Genomic DNA, 21,217 nt, shown 5'->3' on the forward strand with positions numbered 1-21,217 from the left:
TAGCATTTTGCTTTGGAGCGGAACCTTGTGGAGTATCAGTTAGCGTCTTCTTCTGCTCCTTTCTGGGGAGTTTAGGAGAAGATGCACTTGGCCGTTTTCGCACAGCTCCGGTTGACGGGAGTGGTTGATATTCCTCCTCGTCATCATTCGCATCATCGTTCTCCAAACAGGAGTAACGATTTTCTTCCTGCTGTAGGGCAGTCTTTAGCATCTGTGCAAAAGACTGCTTACTACGTTGTTTTGTCGATTTTTTCAGTGCGTCAAACCGTAGCTCATATTTTTCGCACGTCTCGACTTTGTGTGGGCTACCGCCACATAGGGAGCATTTTGCTTCCTGTTCACTACAAGCATGGTTACTCTCCATGATTTCCCCACACTTGCAGCATTTGGTTTTATTGCTGCAGAAGGTTTTCGTGTGCCCTAGCTGCAGACAATTTGTACACGACATGACTTTTGGGATAAAAAGTCGTACCGGTAGTCTGAGCTTGTACAGCTCGAAGAAATCTGGGAGCACTTTCCCTTCGAAGGTGACTCGAAACGAATCGTTCGGAGAGTAGCTGCCCATGTTGTCCTTAGAGTACATTCTCCGGCACTCTAAGAATTTAATTTCTGGGAGGTTCGGGTTTTTGAAACGACCCGCTCCTTCCATAACTTCTTTCTCTGTGAGATCGGGTTCCGTTATGACGCCCTCGATCTCAGTTGCTCGAGCCGGAATATACACCCGGTACTCGATCGTAAAGTTTTGATCTTCAACAACTGCATTTGCATGTTGAAGATCAGAAAATGTGGCCTTCAGTTTATCGGCTTTAACTTTACAAACCTCTACCAAGCTGGTATATCTTTTTCGCAGAAGTTTACAAATCTGAACGACCTTTAGGGGTTTGTTTCTGGGCCGGAAGAAAACTACCCAACGAAGTCCAGGTTGGTCTTCCTTATATTTCTTCACCCGAACTGTTACATCATTAGTGGGTGGCACAGGCGAGACAGTTTTGCGCGCTCTTTTTCGTTTTTTTATAACGTCAAAGAAGCCATCTACATCGTTTTTCGGGATGTCAGAGAAATCCATTTCGGACTCTCCACCCCCTGAACCGGATGAGAGGTCCGGAGGGATAGACAATCCACCCGCCGCCATGGAGCGGCTGTGAACTATCTGTCGTTAAGAGTTATTAGATATATGCAGTTGAATACTTATATTCCTAAATGTAAAGAAAGCGACTATATATAAGTAAAAAAAATGACTAAGCGAATCCAAAACCGAAATATGTATATATATGTATATATATATATATATATATATATATATATATATATATATATATATATATATATATATATATATATATATATATATATATATATATATATATATATATATATATATATATATATATATATATATATATATATATATATATATATATATATATATATATATATATATATATATAGGAAAGGAACAGAGAAAAGAATGGTTGACACTTATCTTTTATATGTAGATGTGAACCAGCACCGGTTACGCTGTCGCTCCAACAGCAAAGCAGCGAAACCGCTTGCTTTTTCCCCTGTGGGGATCCACCACCAATCGAGTTGACCTTCACTGCTGCGAGACGGAATATCCACACTCGGACCGGCACGACACGTACCAGCACACGCGCAGCACCACTACAGCACTCCTCAGCTGCTAGGGGGAAAATTAACACAAACGCTGATCGTAGCGCACTCGTTAGCACCCACAGCGTATCACCACCACAACACTGCACTGCGACGCGAACGCTAAAATAAAGCGGGAATTTAATACGGTAAACTGCAGAGCAAACAGAAATCTCGACTTATCTGTTCGGCTGCCGAATAAGCAATGTGGCAATAAATATTAAATAATAATGTATTAAATTTTTTGCCTTTTGTCGGCATAACACGGTGACGGTGTAGCGTCGAATCCCTTCGCGAAAAAGTGCTTGACTTCGAATTGTTTTTGCTCTGCCTCCATCTTTGAGTTTGACAGTTGCGTGATGACATTTGATCACGATTGTGGATAGTTTTTGTGGTGCGTGGATTGTGCAAACAGGCAGGGACAGGTGCGCGTAGAGGAAAAATAATTTTCCATCCGTCAGTCAGTCAGTATGTGCGATCGTCGTATTCGTATTCGGTCGAATTGGTGCACACATCATCATCTTCAATCGTTTGTTCGGTTCGGGCTGCTACAACACGACAGTAGTGGACTGATATTTGTATGTTTATTCCTATTTTTTCCGTAGAAAAAGTGCGTGCCTCGGATCAAAATTGTTGCCAAAGTACGAACGAAATCCTGTGCGAAGTGAGTGATATCTGGAGTGCTGCGAAATGCTACCGGAAAAAGGGAAAATTGGACGATGAATTCGTGAAAATTTCAGAACAGTTTTTTTTTTCCTTCTGCATTCACACACATCACAAGCAGAAGGCCAACGCATTCGAACACAAAGAAGGTGCACACGTGAAGAAGAACAAGAAGCAGATTGAGTATTTTGATCGAAAAAACACGGTACTGGCTTGGACAGTGGATTGCCTTATTTTATTATTTGTTGTGGTAACAACAGCTGCAGCATAAATAGGCACTGCACTGAATAGTACCTAGTCGGGTCTGAGGAAAACATCGCAAGTGCAGCGGACGGAAGTAGAAGGTGGTCAGCGTAGTACACAGTCTATCGGATTCTCTGCTTGGGACACGTAAGTATTGTTATTTGATACACAAAAACGCTTCGATGGGGATTTTTTTATCGTCTGCCCGTGCCTGCCATTAATACAAGGCACAAGCTGTTGCGACCTGACGGCTGATTGTGAAAAAATTACCCTTCTGATGAGTAATAGCTGCCTAATGCGTAGCAAATCTGTAGCGAAGAAGACCCGAAGGAAAAATAGTAGAATTTTTATTTACTTTCCATCTGATACGTAGCAGCAAATCGCATTCGCAATACTGTTACACAATGTGCATTTTTTGCGTCGGGGAAGCCACAGCCAGATCGTTATCGGATACGGTTTCGATCCAGCCAGCCAGCCAGCAGCAGCAGCAGCAGATAATGAGAGCCAGCGGTGCTGCAGTTGTGTGGTAGAGAGGAATAACTGTATAACTAACAATTCCATAGAGGAATAGTGTTCCAAGCCTGGCCTAGCTCTTGGAAAACGCCAAAGAAGTAATTGTTGCGAGCGAAAAATAGAAGGAAAAAAACAGTGACCGACACCGCTGGATTGAGGTCAAATGATTTAATTTTATGCAGTATCGTGAGGCTCGCGCGCGGGGCCTATTGTGTACGCGATCGCTGTAGGATGGCTTTCACCTACAACACTCGGCGGTGTTGGAGTATATTCGCACCCTGAAACATGCACTATATAGTAGTGAATGGCGTTTTGTGTCTGTCGAACGCCGCTGTACAACGATAACATTTCGCAATGAGTGACTTTGTTGACTTGTTAGCAACATTGTTCATGCAATTTTTTTCACTCATTGATAGTCTGGAGTACATTTTCAAAAGGCCATACAGATAAGAAAAACTGAGTCTGTACTTTATTATTATTTTAAACGGGGACCGTTCCTAAAAAAATACACTTCAGGTTTACTCAAACTCAATTTTTATTTGTATGCAGCAAACCGCAAAATTTTGGAGTGCCCCTTAATTTTCGCCTCTTCAGTAATATGTTGAACATGTAAGCATTGATTTTCATTATTGAATAATAATGGCAATATCGTTAACCTAATCACGACGTTTTAGTTTGGTTTGGACAGTGCCTTGCTGGCATTGAAGTGCATAGTAGTCTAAACAAATGCCAAATTATCAATGAAGAAAACCGGGTCTGGCTAGGTACTCACGCGAAAGACGTAAAGATAAGAATTGAACTTATATACCACGTTTTACACGAAAAAACATCAATTTTGTTGGTGTTGCTTTTTCCTGTTTTGGCCATTGGTTGATTCACGTTTACTCTATTTTTGGTCAATTATTATTTAATGCATTCTCTGTACTCTAAAGAACTATTTTATAAGAAAAAAATATTTATTGAAAGCAAATCATAATTCGAGCATAAAATGACTCGCTTGTAAGATCTTCAACGCACCTTGAAGACCAACCTGGGAGGCACTCAACTGTCTTGAACTCAAAACTATGTACGAAGTTTTGTTTACGAAAATCATTAACCCGACATGTACACCTCCACCGAATATGATAAGATAACCGTAGATTGATTTGCTGTTGCGAGAATTTTTCTTTGTTTCATTCCAATTACCTTTGTTGTCCTCGTTATATTCTACTATTGCGCCCTCTATTTCGTTCCCACTCTCGAGCGCCGTAGGCTTGGACACGGAAAAGGCATTTCAAAATATCCCCCGGTTTTGCTAGAAAAAAAAACCTTTATCTCTAATTCCTTTTAAATCCAATTTAAAACCATATGTTTTTATGAGGGTTAGAACACTTTTCAATACAAAGTTTCAAATTCCGGTTCGGCATCAGAACACAACCGGGAGGATAAGAATGAACTGGTGAATAAATGAATCACATCTACAAAATTAAAACCCTTACTCATTGTTCCATATGAAGGTTTTCTGGAGGAAACTGAAAATTTGATATTTCGTAATCTCGCACGGTTTATCGAATATGCAACTCAAGATAAAGTATTCGAGTTGACGCCAATTGAACAAATAAAGGAGCCTCGATTATGAGATGGACTGTTCTCAACTCTGAGTATCAACACGTTTGCGAAATTTCATCCTACAAGTGTTTTAACGCACAAAAAATGGTGTTTGTTTAAACCGACCCAAATATTCCGTCATTTGAAAACTATAATCGTCACCTTTTAGAATCAGGGAATGCTTTATAGGTAGTCAACTCAGCCGCACGTAAAATATTTTTTTCTCAATAGATTGAAGTCATAGTTCTTGTAGGCCTTCTATCGTTGCAATAAATTCTTACCATGATGCATTGTTTTGTAACTGAAGTTCTTATAAGGCAATTCGAGATAGGTTTAAGTACAAATGATAAATTGCAGAGATTGTTTCTCTTAATAAACCGATCCTCCAAACACTCCGTTTGATGGGTACCTGTGATAAAAAAAGGTCCAGCACACGCTGTCAAGTGAGCTGATTCATGCATTAGAATTTGAAAACCTAGAGTAATCTCTTCTCGAGATTTCCTCCGCCGTCAGTAAGTTACGCGTTATGATGTCGAAGTCATCCGCAAAACCCAGTAGCTGAACCGACCTTTTGAAAATTATGCCCCTAGTGTCGATGCTCGCTTTCCGAATCACACCCTCAAGGGCGATGTTGAACAGCAAACAGGAAAGTCGATCACCTTGTCTTAATTCTCTGCGTGAGTCAAAAGGACTAGAGAGATTTCCCGAGACACGCACGTAGCACATCACCTACGCCATGGTGATCATTCGCGTCAGTTTATCTGGGAATCCGGTTTCGTGTATTATCTGCCATAGCTGTTCTCGATCGTCTCGATCATAGGCTGCGATGTGTGGGCACGTTATATTCGAGACATTTCTCTATGTTCTGTCGAATTAAAAAAAATATGTCCACATTTGGCACACTTGTTACTGGCCCTGAACCTCTTAGTTGAAGGTAATGATGAAACAGGATTTGCGAGAGTATTTTGTAGACGGCATCCAGAAGCGAGTAGTTACGGTAATCCAATTTGTCGCCCTAAGTTCTTCAAAACTTTAGAAGTAAAAGAATGGTATTTTGAAAAATAGGAATAAATACTAGTGATTAGTGATTAACACTAAATTTCTTTTTTTTATTAACACTTAACTAAACTTAACGGTAATTTAATTTACACTTAATCTACCGTAGAAAGATAACAATAGCAATGTTAACGAACAGATACCCTTATTTATTTTTTTTAATTTGGACATACGGAGGTATTTTGGTATGGATTAGGTACTTCCGTATGGACAAAATTAAAAAAAAATAAAGATATCTATCTCTGAGCTGACATTTTCTTTTCAGAATTCAAGCATTGGAAAAACGTCAAAGAATGTTGCTTATTTTGTTAAAAAAAACTTGGCATTTGCATACACTAGTGACATAACAATTATTTTCGGAAAAAATCACAGGAGGGTTGTGTGCAAAGCCACGACCGCAAGGTTGAAGTAGAATACTTTTACACAGCTCTACTTACGGCTGTACATTAACCTACGGCCGGACGAATCGGTTCGCGCCACTTTTCGCGTTTAGCCTGGCAGAGGCCTAATGCGCACGGCCAACACAATAGAAAGGTGTTTTCACATTGAAAATTAGACACGGCTTTACTGGAGTAAGTGTTGGCAAATGCATCTACCGCTAATACCGCCGCTATCGTACGAAAGTCAGCCTGGCAGAGGCCTAAGACGTGGTGACCAACAACAGGGCAAGGGATTTATTTAATTTGAAGGCAGCCACAGGCGCAACCCGCTAATATCCTCTGTTACTGCTGAGTGCTGATATCTGCTGTCAACGTTGTGGACGGTCCATCCAGCACACCTTCCGACTAATGAATATAGCTAGTTTTCCCAGAAACACTCTTTTCTAATCGAAGGGTGCTACGAAATAGGCCACGCCTTTCTGTTCAGTTTTACAATTTTGTAATGTTCTCCAGACGAATTATTCCACAATTCGCATTTGATTTTTGTATCCAGCGAATAAACACCGATGGTGCTTTCACACACGCAACGATTTATCCCTAACTGTATTGCGGTTTGTAACATCAAGCGATCACGTTTGCTCGCTGTTGCGTGTTGCATCATGTTGCAACTTGGCAGCTGGGAGACGACAAAATTCTGTTCATGCTGATTGATAGAATCGACTTTATATTAGCTCTGCATAGTCGAACTAACTGCTTTTGTGAATGCGTTCTAACAGGGCAGTTTGTTATTCAAAATCGGTTATGCTGATCACAGCCTTTGCGCTTCCCCAACAGTGGGGGGTTAACCCAATAAAGAAAAAAATTAGACAACTACAACAGAATTTGATTGCATCTCGCACAGAATGTCTGCTTGTGTTGATGCCAGAAAATTATTAACCTTCAATTATTTGTTTATTTGCCTTGAAAAAGGCATTTTGCGGTTCAAAATCGATTGCTGATCGCAACCTTTGAGCTGCCCTAACAGTGGGGGATTTAAGATACACGGACAACATGCACTGTGGAAGCTTTTTCACATTCAGTATATTAGACGGGTGCGAAAGATTTAAATTGCTAGGATCCCACACAGAATGCTTGCTTGCGTTGTCAAAAATTATTAACTTTTAATGACTTGTTTATTTGCCTTGAAAAAGGCATTTTGATTTTCAAAATTGGATTTCCTGATGGCAATCTTCATGCTGCCCCAACACGGGGGGAATAATGGCAGTCTGGCGACACACGCTGAGAAGAACCGCGCTGCTCCTGAGACGTGGTGACCAACCACAGGGCTAGTGCTGCTGCTAAAGAAGGACGACTGCTGTTGTCGCTGTCTAGAACTATTATGAGCGGCTTCGCCTGAAACAGGCTCTTATATAGGCCAAATAGCATGTTTTCAATTGCAAGGTATATGATTCTGTCGTCCTTGCTTGGGAAACAATCATATAACGACCAATCAGAGGTCGAATTTTTCGTTTTGACAAGGTTTGACTATTTTCAATAGTACAATAGTGTGAATAAAAAAATTACAATTATCTTCTTTTGGGAAGAATCTTAGATGATTTTCCAATCTATTGCTACAAGAACGAAGGAAATCCTTCGAATACTAACCGATTTATTAGCATTTGAAATTGGACATATTTTTCACTTTTTTCGGTTTCAGATTTTCATTTCACATCCCTATATAGCCGAACTTCCTGAGAGAAGTATTCTACTTCAAAAATCAATTTTTTCTAAATGTTATGTTTTCCAAATAATGCACGGTGCCGTAAATATAAATGCTATTCGTACTTTTCAATGAAAAATCAAAAATCGTTTCGATTTTGTACATCTTTTGAGAAAAAACATGAAAAAACTCCGAAAAACAAAAAAACTAATTTTTTCACCGACTCCCAAGTCTTTAAGAGACTGCAAGAACCTAGTGAAACCACCTGGGGAAGCTAGTACTAATCTCCGTCTTCCAAGTGAAGACTGTTGTTTTTGCAGCTTTTCGAGAAATTTTATTTTGAAAAAGTGCATTTTTTTTATCTAAAATGTCCTAAACCCTATGAAAAAGTCGAAAATTTTCCCAAGGTATGTTCGGCCGAATGATGTATTTTTTAAATATGAAAAAATGTCTAGAACATATTAGGCCTCTAAAATCACTTCGGAAAAAGTTATTTGGTATTTTTCGATTTTTAGAAACTTTAAGGATGTCTGTGTATAAAACTACCTGTATGTGGTCGATTTTCAAGAGATAGAACCAAAGTGTCTTCAGCAAAGTTTTTCTACATAAGATTGTCTACAACTTTGCTGAAGACTTCGTTTTGATTTGATAAGTAAATATAAAAATAAAATTTTTATCTCACTTTTAGGTGAATTAATCGAAATTTCATCTACATCAAAAGATGCCCCTTAACATCTACAAAAACTTTGTCGAATATACTGTAGCATTCAAATGGCATTTTTATACTCAAAAGGCTGACGATCACGTTTTTCGCGTTTTAAACCACTGTGCAGCGCTCTGGCTGATACCTAACACAGATGTTTCTATGGGCCAAAGATGTCGTTTTATGCTAACGTATGAATTAGAAAAAAAAAGACATTTCGGATGGTGGTAAAAAAATAACTAAGACAGGTAATTGAGTTTGATAAATTTTTTATGGAAGATAATTATGTTAGTTTACTTGCAAAAAAATCTACGATCTTGCGTGCAGCCGGCAGTTAACCGGAACATTCGCTATGGCGCACGAAAAAGTTCCTTTTTCGTCCTATTTATCAATTCCTCCTGAAATTCGTGACAAAATTGTTGGAGTAGATCTTACGCTTCAGGCTTGCCAGAAATCGCAACTTGGGGACGTTGGGTGGGTTTGCCAACTTGAGTACCACATCGACATTTAGCCGTTCTATCTTCTCAAACGATCGCCTCGAATAGTGAGCCGACTCTAGATCCGGCCAAAACACCGTATCTTCGGCGTTCTGATATTTCTTGGCGAACGACGCAACTTCCGGCGGGTACTTCGTACCGTTCACGGCCAGTCCGGAGCAAAAGAAGAGCAGCTTTGACATCTCCTTCTCGCTGATTGTCAGCTACAGTAGCACCGTCTTGGAGAATTTAATGTGTGAAGAAATTTCACCTTGGTGCTTACTCCTTTCGCGGGGTAAGTTAAATACAAAGTGCCCTACCAGTCGTTGCCATCCAGGGTGAGACGGGTCTCGTCGTCCAACACCACCGCCACGTCGAGAATTGCTGGAAAAATCGAGTTGACCATTTTATTCAGGCGCAGCCGCTGTATCATTGCCTGCAGCTCCGAGACTAGTGAACTGGACTGCTGCTTCCTAACATGTATGTCCATGTTCGCCAGGCACTTTTTCACTATTTGGTCGATTGCACCGACCTCCTACCTCCTATCTATGGCTCATGGGTTCTCAATCTCCCAGATGGTCTCGAGGTAGGATGCTGGCCTAACAAGCCAGTCGTCATAGGTTCGAGTCTCGGCTCGGGAAAGACTGTTAGTGTCGGTAGGATCGTAGCTAGGTTATTTAAAAGCATCATGAAATATGCAGTTGGAACTAGATTGCAGAAAACTAGTGTTTAATTACGAAAATGATACACGTAAATAACAAAATGTTGCTCAATTCTTTTAAATTTCTTTAGAGTAACCGAAAAAGTTTCATGCACCGTTAAAAAGTTTTAAAACAACAAATATTGAGTAGTCTCATTTCAAAACATATTGCAGGTGCTGCTTGGGTGTGATCGAAGTTTCGTAGGAGGTACAATTTCATCGTCCTTAAAGACAATTGATCTCAGTGAACGTAAAAATTTTGAATCGGCCTCATATCTTCGCAGGCCCTCTGGCCACTTTTGGGACTCAATGAACATCCTTACTGCAAGAAGCTCCTCGTCAACTTTCCGAAGCCTTTTCTATGTCATTCCAATTAACATTCATTAGGCTACCATCCAATGTATAAAGAAGGTGCGTCTCGACATCATCGTCAAAAGGTTCATCTTCACTAGTTTGAGCAATCAGTCGTGATAGAGCATCTGCCACGTTCAAATGGCCCGGTATACGTTTTACTGCAAAATCAAACGTTTGAAGTCTTAAGGCCCACGACTCAGCACGTGTAATCGCACGTTTGGTAGATCTGTGTCCTCCACCAAATATAAACTCATTGGCTTCTGAGTCAGTTCGAATAAGAAACGACTTTCCTGTCAAATAAAATGCAAATCGCTCTACTCCCCATACGACGGCCAGTGCTTCTCTCTGAGTCTGTGGATATTTTTGCTCTGTCTGCGTCAAGGCCTTCGAGGCACAAGAAATGATCCGTGGCTTTCCTTGTGGGTCAAATTGGACCAAAACCGCACCTAGACCGGGATATTGACTTCAAAGCCTCATGCTTCAGAAACAAAAACTCTTTTTCTTCCGCTTCAGACCAATAATACCAGTTGGACCAGTTGCCAATTTCCTCAAATGTTATTTTTATAAGCCCGCATGTAGATAAAACGTTCCGAAAAATTCATGAAGCCAAAAAAACTTTTGACTTCATAGTCTCTGGTTGTCGAAAATTCTGGACTGCTCTCAACTTCTCATCTTCCACACGCAGACTCTCGTCTGACATTGAGAATCCTAAGAATTTGACGTTCTGCTAACCGATCACGCTTTTGTCTGTATTGATACGCACATTGTGCGTATCGTTGAAGTACCATCCTGAGCATCCTCCTAACACCTTCGTCTGCAATGTCTCCTGAAAAATACCAGGAGCATTGCATAACCCAAAGAGCAATCGCCTAAAACGATAGCAAGGATTTCCTCCAGTGTGGGCATTCTAAAAGGTGTCCTTATAATACACCTATTTGGTTCTCTGAGGTCCACCACCACTTTAGGCACAACCAAGGATGGAAAAACTCGTATCGCATAACAATCATTCGGGTATCATTTCTGAACGTGCAATTAATAAGCTTTCAATCCTAGCAAACCATCGCTATTAAAAGTTACACATTCTCAAGCTTGCAAGAGACAACTTAGAGCAAAGAAATATATGGTAGCTTTCTTCGATGATTTTGTTTCAGTATTGCCTGCTTTAGGCGGAGCGAGCAACATATAGCGAGTGTTTCACGAAAGAATCGTAAACGATTGCACTCAAGCGATCGCAATGATTCTTTCAAATGTTAATTGCTTGTAGGCGTAATTCGGCTACTCCACGTCGTGCTTTCACCGTGATATACCACGATGATTCTTGGTGATTTCAAGTATCAGATGCTAATGCACCATGCTACAATTTCCGTAAGCATTAATGATACCTATTTGCTTCGGCAAGCAAACAATTGAACGCAATCTAACGTTAATGTGGATTCATAATTTTGTATCACTGGCGATAATATCTCAAAGCTTCTCGCGATAATGTTGAATGCAATTGAACTTGGATACAATAAATACTATCGTGTTTGAATCATTCAGTCTCATTCTATGGTATTCGGAGCTCTTAGAAGCGAAAAACAATCAGCAGCGTTTCTATGGGAAACTTGTACGCGAGTGGAAATAGTTGAACGATAACTGATAAATCAAAGAACACATTTGCATGAAATATTGCTATTGAGTGAACTTTTCCGACGAGCAGAAAGATTCGTGGGGATGCGAACTGCAACGAATGAAAAACGCGGCGTTTATCGAAAATCTTAATTTATTATCTTTGAGCAATCAAACACGCGTCCGTAGCTTAGGGTTACAACTCGAAGACTGCTGCTCTCTCTTTCTTCTCTGTAGATGGAAATGTTAGTGATGGTTGAATTTATAGACTGGGGAAAATCTATTGCCACATGTGCCCCCCCCAGTTACACCAAGAAACGAACACGGTGTCCACTTGGTGTGACTAATGTACGTCGATCGTCCTGAGGATGTTCTAGAAGGCTTTCAGCGTATATATGAGCCGGCTTAATCCGATTAATTGAAACCGTCACCTTTTTTTCCGAGATCAAAATATCGAAACATTTCTCGTTCCTCGCTATCACCTTGTAGGGTCCTTCGAAGGGTTGCTGGAGTGGTTTTTTGACAGCGTCTACGCGAATGAATACATGGCTGCAGTCCTTCAGTTTTGGATGCACGAACGCTTTTTCATTTGTGTGGCGAGATGCTGCGGGCGCTTTAAGATCCGCGAATGTTTTGTGTAGTTCAGCAGCTAGTTCAGTGCGATCGATGTTACTTGCCGGTAAATCATAGAAGACGCCGGGAACTCTAAGCGCTTGACCGTATACCAGCTCTGCAGATGAACACTTCAGATCCTCACGATAAGCGGTTTGAAGACCGAGCAGAACCAATGGGAGCCGATTATGCCATTCTTTAGCGTCGGTACACATGATGGCGGCTTTCAACGTGCGGTGGAATCTCTCCACCATTCCATTCGCTTGCGGGTGGTAAGCTGTCGTATGAATATGGTGGACTCCCAATAATCGAGCCAATTCCTTGAACAGCTCGGACTCGAACTGTCATCCTTGATCGGTGGTAATCGTTTCAGGGGTACCGAACTGCGAAATCCAACTAGCATAAAGCATAAAAGCGACTGTTGGTGCAGTCATATCGCTCAAAGGGATGGCTTCTGGCCAGCGCGAAAATCGATCAATTATCGTTAGCAAGTATCGGTAATTTTGAGAGGGCGGTAAAGGACCAACCAGGTCTATGTGGATGTGACGGAAACGTGCGTTAGGAGTCACAAATGTTGAAAGGGGAGCAACGGTATGACGTGAAATCTTTGAACGTTAGCATTGCAGGCATGCTTTTACATACTGATTGACATCTTTGTTCATTGATGGCCAAACGAATCGATCTGCTAACAATTTCCGTGTTGCTTTAGCTCCAGGATGCGCAAGGCCGTGTAGCTGGGACAAAATATGGACTCGGTGACGCTCAGGAATGTACGGGCGAACTCGATTTGGTCCTGAAACATCACAAAAAATCGGCTTAGTTAAATAAGGTAATTTTCTCCGTTCCAGCTTTAAGCCGGTAGCTGGGGATTTTTTCAATTTAAGCAGTTGCTCGTCATTTTCTTGATCCTGGGCTATAGCGTTATAGTCGATACTTGCAACAACGGTTTCTAATCTCGATAAGGTATCTGCTGCAATATTATTCTTGCCATTGATGTGGCGAATATCCGTGGTGAACTCTGCCACATAACGCAGATAGCGCTCTTCGTGTGGCAAACGACTACTAGGGTCACTATTTATTGCACAAGTGAGAGGAAAATGGTCAGTGTAGATCGTAAATTGACGTCCTTCGATTAGATATCTAAAATATTTAACAGCAAGTTTCATTGCCGTTAACTCACGACCAAACGTTGAATACTTCTGCTGGCTTGACGAAAATTTGGTTGAAAAGAATCCTAGGGGACGCCAAGCGTTTCGATCAAACTGCTGCAGAACTGCCCCTGCTGCAAAATTTGAAGCATCTACCATTAAAGCCATTGGCTTCGAGGCATCAGGGTAATGCAACAGAGCAGCGTTTGCAAGAGCTTGCTTGCATTTCATAGAGTCCCGCTCTGACTGTTCATCCCAGCTAATCTTTCTAATATCGTTATTTCTGTTATCGGGGATCAGGTTTCGAAGGTTTCCCTGAACTTCGACAGCGTGTGGTATGAAACGTTTGTATACATTTACTAGTGCAAGAAAACGACTCGGATCTTTCACGGTAACAGGAGTGCTGTATTCTAGAACTACTGCAACTCGTGACGGAAGCGGTCGGATTCCTGATTTGTTAATCGTGTAACCCATAAATTCTACTTCTGGCTTTTCGAAGTGACATTTATCTGCATTTATCACCAGCCCGTTTTTCTTCAGTCGTTCCAAGACTATGCGGACGTGACATATATGCTCTGTTTCATTTGCTGAAGCTATACAGATATCGTCTATAAACACAATGACGAAGTCCAGATCCCCGAACAATTTATTCATGAAGCGTTGAAAAGTTTGGCTTGCATTGCAGAGGCCAAATGGCATTCGCGTAAATTCGTAGAGACCAAACGGAGTGATAACTGCCGTTTTTGCGATATCGGATTCCTCCACTGGTATATTATGATACGCTCTCGCTAAGTCGAGAGTAGTGAATGTTGCCTTACCTTCAAAACGATTAAGCAGATCGTCGACGTGAGGTACTGGGTATCTGTCTGGAACGGTCGCTTTGTTCAGTCGTCGATAGTCTCCAACGAATCTCCACTCGCCATTCTTTTTTGGGACACAATGAAGTGGGCTGGCCCAGCTACTACTCGATGGTCGGCATATCCCAAGTTCACACATTGTCCGAAACTCCTCTCTGGCTGCTCTCAGCTTTTCAGGATGCATTCGCTTGACTTTCAAGGCTATTGGCGGGCCTTTTGTGACGATATGGTGCGTGACATCATGTTTTACTTCACGCTGGACAGTAGATGGTACTAGGATTTCGCGATAGTCAGCCAAAATATTCCTCATTGGATGATGCGCGTCGATAGTTTTAATTCCGTAAACTTTTGCCGGCACAAGATCTCCAGTCGCGCGAATCTTGGTTGCACCATCCACCATCTGCCGATTTTTCAAATCCACCAGAAGACCAAAATGCGATAAAAAGTCGGCACCGATGATCGCCTTCGTTACGTCCGCAACTAAAAATTTCCAAGTTAAACGACGACTTTGCATTATATCTTCACCCACTTGCGCCGATTCAAGCGGGTGTTCCCTTAGTTTTTTTGACGATGAAAAACACACGGTTCGCGGCAATGTTGCGCACGAGCGCCATAATTACGATGATACCAACACATCGTTTCTGTTTCCGTAGCATTCCTGTTTGGAACGGAACGACTCCGGCTTCTTCGCGGGCCTGTTTTGAGGCGGCGAATTTCGGCGGATAGGACTTCGATTTCATCCCTCAAAGTAACGATTTCTGCAGCTGAGGTAACCGATGATGACGCGTTCACGATTTCGACACTGCTGGACGACGAATCCACCATTTTATCCGCCATCTCTGCCAATTTCGAAAGACTGCCATCACTTATGCTTAGCACAGTTCGTACGCTCACGGGCAAACGCTTCAAAAAAAAACATTTTCATTAATTTTTCGTCTACGTTAAGTCCAACGGCTATTTCTTGCATTCGAGCGAGCAAATGCGTTGGTCGCAAATCTCCCAAATCGCACGATCCAAGCAACTGTTCCGATCGAGCTTGGGAGGAAAGAGCAAAACGTGCAATAAGGCGTTCTTTTATAGCGTTATACTTGTCTCTAGCTGGTGGATTTGCGACCAGATCAGATACATGGCATATCACACTTTGATCGATCTTGGCGATGATATGCCAGAATTTCGTTTCGTCTTTAGTAATTTGCGCCAAGTAGAACTGAGCCTCTGCTTGGGCAAACCACATGTGAGTATCACTTTTCCAGAATTCGGGCAGTTTTACAGCGACTGCGGCTGCCGCTTGCGGCAATTGTGGTTCGTCTTGTTCAGGATTAGACATTTTGAGGTTATAATCATGAAATGACGCTTCCCGTTTTTGTTGGTTGAACCGACGATTTTATCGATTTAGCGATTTATAACTCGCGTCGGGGTCACCAATTGTGGGAATGCGAGCTGCAACGAATAAAAAACGCGGCGTTTATCGACAATCTTAATTTATTATCTTTGAGCAATCAAACACGCGTCCGTAGCTTAGGGTTACAACTCGAAGACTGCTGCTCTCTCTTTCTTCTCTGTAGATGGAAATGTTAGTGATGGTTGAATTTATAGACTGGGGAAAATCTATCGTCACAGATTTATCCATAATATCTGTAACTTGTTCTATAATCCCGGAAGCCAAGAGCTCCCCGAGTCTCCGCTGCGCTTCCGCCCCAAAACGGCAAAGGAATATTGGTGTAAATATTGCGAGAAGGTGATTTACTTGCATCGTACCTCAGCACCACCGGAAGAACATTAAACTTGGGAAACTCGTCGGTTATCGCCACAGTGAATATCTTTCCGGAAAAATCACCGGCAGAGTCGTTATAAGATGCTTTCTGAATCGGAACGCTCAATCCAAATTGTAGTACACTGTAGCGGAGAGCTGTGTTCTTGCTAAGGAGCGGTTTGGCATCGACCTTGGATCCTTAGAAATGAAAAGTTCTGCCAGAAAAGTACCTACGACTTTTATTTCGACAGGGCTGGCATAAGCATGAAGAGGTTTATCTGTACCGTTCCAAACACAAAATAAATGTTCTCTGGAAAACGCGTCGCTCATAAGCGTGTTGAAAATATTCTCATTGACGGTATTGACATCTGCACCGGAATCGATCAAAAATACCACAGGTACATTAACAATACGGCCAAGAACATTTCCTCTTTTGATATCCAGATCAATAGCATTTGCCGACGTAGGCCGGCGCTTGGATGACACTAACGATCGCTTGCTGTTTCTCTTCTTCGTCTTCCTCTTCGGTTACGATTGCAATCTCTTTAGGCCTGATATCTCCTTCGTCACTGATGCGACGTTTAGGTACGACCGGCGTTGGATCTTATTGCAGGCCCGTTCGATGTGCCCGACAGCATTACAGTTGCGGCGTTTGTTCTGGAGCAAAGCGAAGCATTTCTACGGAAGGTGGTAAGGGCTGGTACATCTCCAGCATGGTTTATACTGAACGTCGTTCTAGTGGTGAAAATCGCTGGCACCTCCAGAGTTCTGCCAATTCTTTGTTCGTCCTTGGTCCTTCGTCCTTGGTTTCCAAAGATTCTTCCATTTCCAAGTGATCCACCTCGATAACCGAAGCGCTGATGATAACTTACAGGGTGGCCACTCAAAACCCGGAATTAAATTCCCGGTCTTTCCCGGTTCGTTCAAATATTTTTCCTGGTTAATTGCATTTTTGAATTCTGTAGTTTTCCGTGCAGTTAAGGAATAAAAAAGCGTGACTTTCGATTTACATCTCAATATGCTCTAAGTCATTTCTTGACGTGTTCAGTCTTATCGAAATCAAGAGATATAGTCGCAAAAAATCGAAAAATGCGACGGGTGTCACCTTTCCGAGAGGAGATGTCTGATGATCTTATAAACAACGCATATAATACTCATTACCGAGGAATTCTAGGCCAAATTAAGTTTGAAGGAATCGTTTTTACCTCAACCAGATAAGATTCAATTTATGAAAGAGTAATATATAAAAGAGTGTTTTCAAAACACGTTACTTCAGCAGCTCACGCATCTCCTCATCAATATCAATTTCGTGTCCTCCTCCGGCAACCTGTACTGTATCGTACGCTGCGCTGTCTTTTTCCAAATTCATGACTACGCATTGTTCACGGAGAAACCTCTATCCAACGTGGCATTGCCATGCGATAGAATCAGCATCTTCTTAATAAACACAGTAAAGTTAGGAAGTTTCTTGCCTGAAGCAGCTATCAGATCTCTACAAAAAGTATCAAGGTAGGAAGTCAGTAATGTCTTCGTCGAATGCATACTCAATAGTTGTGAGTATTCTTGGCGACATCTATCAGCTACAGTTCCCGCGAGATTATCGTTGTGAACCATTTGCTCTAGGAAAAATTCGAGCCATTTGAATGCTACTTCCGGGGAGCTTACCTTGGTCAAGTTAGCTTCTAAGAGGAAGATGAATAAAAACAAAAACTGTTTATGCACTGTAAGATAGGTCAGCCATCTTTTCCGAGTCACAGGACTAGTCTTTTTTGATTAAGTATTCGATGAAACTTACTTAAGGAATTTTGGTCTTGTGAGCGCCATGAGATGGCTGACAAAAAATGGGTTTGTATGGCACAATCCCACCCCCACTGGCACAATCTCACGCGGCTTGTAATGTTCAGTGAAATTCCCGGTTTTTTCCCGGTTTTTCCCGGTTCCAAACGATTCCAGGTTTTTTCCCGGTTGGGTGGCCACCCTGGATAACTGTCTCTGGGCTGTTCACGTGAGACAGTTGCCACCATGACGTCACGCGCTGGGGGGGGGGTGTCTTCGCGTAAATTTCCTCATTTGCCCTATCCAACTCGTATCCATGGATTTTATCAACGAGCTCTATCAGCGCTTGATATTTGAGCCATGTTTCTGAATGACCTCAGCAACACTTTCCACCAGCTTGTCGCCTTCATAGTCGTACAATTTAGCTGCGGCAATTACTCGCATCACGTACTTCGTATCGGATTCGTACTGTAGCTGTATCATCGACCTTAACTTCTGTCGTTGCAACAAGTTGTACTCACGTGACCCGACAAAAGCCTTTAGACGAGCCATCGCATTTAAGTACGGGGCAGTCGAGGCATCTGGAAATGCTTGAGGAGGTGTTTCCTCGAGAACTTCCACCAGCTTATGTCCAGCTTTCGCTTTGAGCACGTTCATCATAGTCGTTTCGTCGGTTATACCGACCAGCTTCATAGACTCTTCTAGAAGGTCCTGAAGCACCATGTTTCGAAAGGCCTGCGGTCGATTTCTTCTTCGTTTTCGGTTGGAGTGAATTGTTCGATATTCATCGAGGTAACTGACAGCATGTTCATTGATGTCATCACCTGAGAGTTACTTTGGTTGCTGAGGTTTTCCTCCCGCATAGTAGAGTGCTCGGGTAAGCCACTGGTGTCCTCATCGAAATGTGCCTTAAACTCACGGAGCTGCTTCTTATCGACACGCACTTTCTTCATTTTCTTAGACAGTTCCAGGTTTCACTTTATCTCATCCTCCAAGGCATTTTGCAGTTTCTTATTGGTTATCCGCTTCGGTTTTTCCCTACAAAAGAAAACAATAGCATACATAACAACCGTTTCTATCATTTCATGTTTGCATAACAGGTGTAAAAGCATCGATTTTCTTTAAAATCACCGCTGGGAGGTGATTTCATCAATCTAGTCGGCACGACTTTTCCAGCCATCTCAGAGGCGGTTTTTTTTGCTTTATGTAATCTAGCCGTCACGGCTATTCCAGCCAACACAGAGGCTTTTTTTATTTTTTTTAGGCTACTCGAAGGTGCTTTCCGGAATCTAGTAATCACGACTTTTCCAGCCATCTCAGAGGCGCTTTTTTCTGAGTCCAGTCGTAACGACTATTCCAGCCAACACAGAGGCTTTTTTACTATTATTTTTTAAGCTTCCAACTCGGAGCTGCTTTCCGGAATCAAGTCACCAAGACTATTTCAGCCAACTCAGGGGCTTTTTCATAATTTTTACTGCTCCGCCATTTTGATTTTCGTGCCACTTTTTCTCTTTCACATTATTTGAAAGGAGAATTTGTTTCTGATTTATCATAATACTTACGGATTGAGAGCATTTGCGCCATTGTCGTGCTTTTTCGAATTTCAAGTCTTCAACACTTGCTTCTGAAATTGCTTCTAGTCGCAAACTTGCTTCCGAAATTGCTTCTAGTCGCAATCATGATGTATAAAGACATGGTGTAACGATATGTCAAAAGCAGAATCGGCCATATTGGAAAAAAATTGCCAGCGAGTAGGTTTGTTTATAAACAACTCGGGCATAAAAACTATCGCATCTCATAATATATCATTTGGATGCGTTTAAATTATAAATATGGCAATGCTACATACCTTGCTACCAATATTCAATAATTTAGGAAACAATTTCCAACTTGAAACACCTGAATTTGCGGTATTCAATTGCCTAGTTAGTGAGGATATATCAACAAACACGAAAATGTTATTCGCTGTTGCATAGTGATGCTTCGTCTCCAACCCTCCGAAGTGAAAAAACGCTTCCTCACCCCGCGCCTAGTTTTTGATCAAACCGTTACACCATGTTCTACTCATCATGGTCGCAATGACATCAATCCAAAAACTGCAGGAAAACACAAAATAACAACGTATTCGTATCATAGCAATGCACTGTAGAAGAAAGACATTCTGTTCCAGTGTTACCATTTTTTTTTTGTTAAGGCCGTTACAAATTTTATTTTCATTTTATGTCACCCCCCCTCCCTCCTTCAAAAATCTTGAATATTGGAAGGGGAAGAAAAAAAAAAGCTCAAACCGTTTTGTTCATTTTATTGATTTTCCGACATTATTTAGCAACAAACAAGTCCAGTGACAGCGAGAGTGTCGTCAAAGGGCAAGTGAAATAAATAATAATAATAATAAAGTGTTATTTTTCAACATTTATTTGAGTGCAAGTTACAAACGTCATAACTTGCACACAAACTTTGATCAAAGATATTTCTTCTTTTTCGTCTCGGTGTTATTTATTTTTTGCCACCCTCTTTGCTAACTTTGATAACCTTGGACATAAAAAGAATTCGAAATTTGTATCAGCCTAATACCCTCCACTGAGCAGCAGGAGCCAGAAAAACCTACATTTACAAAAAGGTTGGCGCAACAAAAATATATATTTGTTTACATTTCTTATTAAATGTTTCTTCAGTTTGAATTAAAACAGGATGGTATTAGTTATCAGTTTTAGTTTGTAAGGCAGCAAATTGTACTTTAACGGGCCATAACACAGGATGCGTGTTGAACCCAAGTTCGTGCTAGCTCTACTTCTCAAGAGTTCAGATGCATTTCTGGTGTTTTAACGGTTAATCCTAGCTGTGAATGCTATGTTGTGATGAAAATTTTGTTTGTGTAATGTATTGTGGACAAAAATAATTGTTTGAGAATCACGTAATCCTAAAATAGGAATTATTCTATGGTTTGAATTTGTGTAGAGTATTTCAGTTGGGTACAAGTGAGGAAAATTGAAAATTACTTTTACACACCTGTTCTGAAGTGTTTGAGTTTTTTTAAGTTATGATTTAGCAGCATGACCCCAAACAATAATTAGGTATTGGAGAATAGATTGAATGCACGCATAATAAAAGTTTAATAATGCTTTAATAGGCACAAACCGTCGTACCCTTTTCATAAGGCCACATAGTGTGGAAATTTTACATGACACTTTTCTAAGATGAATTCCCCATGAAAGACAGGAATCTAAGTGAAGCCCTAAATATTTGAGAGAAGACACTTTTTCGATGAACAAATTTCTCACACATGGATCGGGATGTTGAGGAATTTTTTTGCGCAGCGAATGGAATATCATATACTTTGTTTTCATGAGGTTCAGGGAGTGGTAATTGCCATCAAAACATTCAATTAGAGTTCATAAATCGGATTTCGTGTGAGTAACAACCGTTTGAACACTAGAAC

The 21,217-nt window shown here is 41.3% G+C and overlaps 1 protein-coding gene across 3 annotated transcripts in view; it reads left to right on the forward strand.

Moving 5' to 3' along the window:
• The first annotated feature begins 2,086 nt into the window (after window positions 1–2,086).
• Window positions 2,087–21,217, forward strand: part of LOC129721356 (protein dopey-1 homolog) — a 29,162-nt gene continuing 10,031 nt past the window's right edge. For 2 of the 3 annotated variants that reach the window (XM_055673819.1, XM_055673821.1), the window contains exon 1: window positions 2,088–2,703. The gene's annotated coding sequence lies outside the window, so the exon portion shown is untranslated. Of the gene's footprint in view, window positions 2,704–8,479; window positions 8,743–21,217 lie in introns of all 3 variants that reach the window. The other variant, XM_055673820.1, reaches the window with a different exon arrangement.

The sequence above is a fragment of the Wyeomyia smithii genome, chromosome 2 (genome assembly GCF_029784165.1).
Source record: "Wyeomyia smithii strain HCP4-BCI-WySm-NY-G18 chromosome 2, ASM2978416v1, whole genome shotgun sequence".
NCBI lineage: Eukaryota > Metazoa > Arthropoda > Insecta > Diptera > Culicidae > Wyeomyia > Wyeomyia smithii.